This window comes from Prinia subflava, chromosome 7 (genome assembly GCF_021018805.1).
Source record: "Prinia subflava isolate CZ2003 ecotype Zambia chromosome 7, Cam_Psub_1.2, whole genome shotgun sequence".
NCBI classification, from domain to species: domain Eukaryota; kingdom Metazoa; phylum Chordata; class Aves; order Passeriformes; family Cisticolidae; genus Prinia; species Prinia subflava.
This window is the reverse complement of record NC_086253.1, coordinates 6,233,191-6,236,301: the sequence shown is the minus strand read 5'-3', so window position 1 is coordinate 6,236,301 and position 3,111 is coordinate 6,233,191.

The following is a 3,111-nucleotide window of genomic DNA, read 5'->3' as shown; positions in this document are numbered from 1 at the left end:
CACAGCAGGCAGGGCTCACAGGTCTGCTGCAGCAGGAAAATTAACAAAAACACGTTGCACTTGACAAAAAGATTGGAACAGAGCATTGGCAGGGCCTGCTCCTATTGTCCAGAATGTCCTTTCCTAGAACCTTTCCCAGCAGAGAGCCTGGTTCACACTTGGCCACGCCACAGAGGTTTCACAGTTGTTGTTGCTGTTTGCTCTTCCAAATGCCAGGAGGAAATGTGATTCAGAAGGAGCACGCTGGAAGAGGGAAATATGGCCATGAATTATTGCAGAGGCACAAAAAGGAGGTTTTAACATAGAGGCACTGAGAGGGACTTTCATTCCCCACTCAGAGCAGTACCCACAAAACCTGCTTGCAGATTGTTCTTGTTCCAACCTTGAATTTCTCTGAAGGGTGTTCTAAGTGAATTTCCCTTGCAGAGGTACCCATGGCCAAGTCAGCACAAAAGGAATTTCATAGCTCATTTTACAGATGCCACGGTGAAATGACTCCTGGAGGAGTTAGAATTAGGCAGGATACAGCAGCCAGAAGAAATACTAATTCTCCTGGATCGACTTTTTGTGAACTCCTACCCTACACAGTGCTTTGCCCACCTGGAATATCACAAGCTGTTTCGATTCCTTTGCATATCTGGGTATTAGCAGACTCAGGGGGATCAGCCAAATCCTGCTTCTCTGGTGCCAGCAGTCAAACTCCTAAGCCTTGTGCCAATTATTGTGTAAAATCCCCAAGCTCTGCTCTACCACCAGGAGCTACCCAGCAGACAGAAAGCACCCACTGGTGATGTGGTGGGGAGTGCTGGAAGAGTCTTTCCAAGGATGCAGAGTGTGAAATGCTCCACCAAACCTGTTAGCTCTAATTTGCCCCGTGCTGCTGACTGCTGAAAGCTTTGCACAGCCTCCAGGAAGCTGGGCTTATTTAATGAGAAACAGGAGAGTAATAAATGCTTCCAATTCTGGGGCTTAAGAGCAAAAGGAGCGGCTGGGGAAGGCGCTGTGGCCCCCTGCCTCTGGCTTCCCACAACCTGAGCTGCAGGTGTTGCTCAACCTGGAGTTGTGTAGGAGTTCCCAGGAATGTGCATGCGAATAGAGATGGTTTCTCCTCTGTAAAAAAAACCCTATTTCTGCCTCAAGAACTGCATGTCACTCCACAAAGATATTGAGATGTCCAAGTGCCACTTAAATACCCGTACAGGTTTGGGCTCTGGTCCTGGTTGTGTTGCTGCACTCTGTGGTGTCGCTGGTTTTGCATGGCAGGCACCAGATCAGAACTGACTGAGGAGAGAAGCCCAGCCCTGCAGCCACTGGGTTTGATTTAATTGGGCTGGGCTGGTTTATGGTCCCTTGATAAATGCATTTTTTTTCCTTGTTGAAAAACAACGTGTCTGCCAAGGCCGGCAGGAAAGTGGGAACTGTCTGGAGGTGAAATTGCAGACTGACAGGGATAACCCTGCTCCGTGGGAAGCAGACTCCAAAGGGTTTTGTGATGTTTGTCGGTTTATGCCATCTCTTCGTCACCGAGTTTGCAGCCCAAAGATTATTTTGGATGCTTGCCTGTTCCCAGAAGCTCCATGTGTTCAGAACAATTTCAGCTCTGCGTTCAGACAATAATTATAATCAAATCTCACGCTCCGCTGCCTCGGCCAGTCACCTCCATGGAGCAGATGGGAAGGGGTCTCACATCAGCAAGGGTTTTCCCTCCCAGTGTACAACTGGCCTGATGTCTTCAGAAAGGGCTTTTTTGTTTTTCCCTTTGACTCCCCTCTACTCCTCTCACGGCAGCAGGGACGGGCTGCAGCTGGAAAATTGTGGGCAGGGTTGGAAGTGCAAGGAAGGAGGAAGCTGTTTTGTCTGCTGCCTGCCTGCTGCTCCTTGTTCACACCCCAGGCTGGGAGCAGCAGGCAGGGGAAGCTGGGTTTTTGGTAGTCCCTCTGCATCTGCTGATCTGTGTCAGGTCTGGGACCTGCCCCTGGGCTCAGCCTGCTGGTCAGTCCAATTCCTGCATTCCCAGAAAGCAGAATGACAGAATCCCAGGATGGGTTGGGTGGGAAGGAACCACAGTGGGTCACCAGGTCCAACCCCTGCAGGGGCTGAAGAGCAGCCCTGGCCCTGCCAGGGGTGTTGTGCTCTCCTGTCGTGGCAGACGTGGCCAGGGACACGCACAGAGGTTGCTGTTGGTGTTGGCAGTGCCACACTGAACTGACTGATGACCTTGGACAGCAAAAACACAGGGGCAGACACAGTCTGAGTTTGCTTTGGAAGGCTGTCCCTCAACACATCCATCCCTCCAGCTTCCTCTACACTTCAGGCTCGAGGCCAGATATGACCAAGTCTCTTTTGTTGGATGGTCCCTCTGTGCTGTGCCACCTCAGCCAAAAAAACAGAAAGTTCCCTGCTCAGCTCTGGTGTCATTTTGATCCCCAGATGATGTGTAAAGTCTTTAGAAAATTACAAATTGAGGAGAAAGGTGTCTTTGGGAAAATTTTCCTGGAAAGAGGACAAAGCTGCTGATTTGACCAGGTGCTTGTTTTAAAACCAACACCTCCACTGTCTGTTGGGGGCTTCCCTTAACAGCCCAGCCCATGCTGCATCACTGGGGCTGAGATGCTGGAGATGGAAGAGCACCTCACAATCCCCCTGTGTCTTGTTTCCACACAGAGCTCCTAAAACAGGCTGGGAGTGAGGACCCTCTGGTTACCAGAGCTGGCTGGACTTAAACAGTTTAATTAGAACTAATTTGCCTGGATCTGGTGGTGTGAGATTGGGAGGTGCTTTCAGGAAGTTGCAACACAGCCTTAGGACTGGCATGTTCCCTTCACTCACCCCCTTGATGGAAAGTCCCAGGGATTCGATGTTTTATTTTATTTTCAGCAATGGTTGATGATATCTCCCTGGTACCATAGCTCCTCTATATTTTTTTTTTCATTTTGGCTTATTAGAATAGGAAATTGCCTATAAATGTTAAGTAGAATAGCTGCTGAATGTTTAAATTTTTACTGCTCTCTCATGCTGCATCTTAGTCCTCACTGATATTTCCTCCCCCCTCACACACTTTTTCTTAAAGGCCAATGAAGTTCTTTGTGGCTTTCTGCATTACGGGAGTTA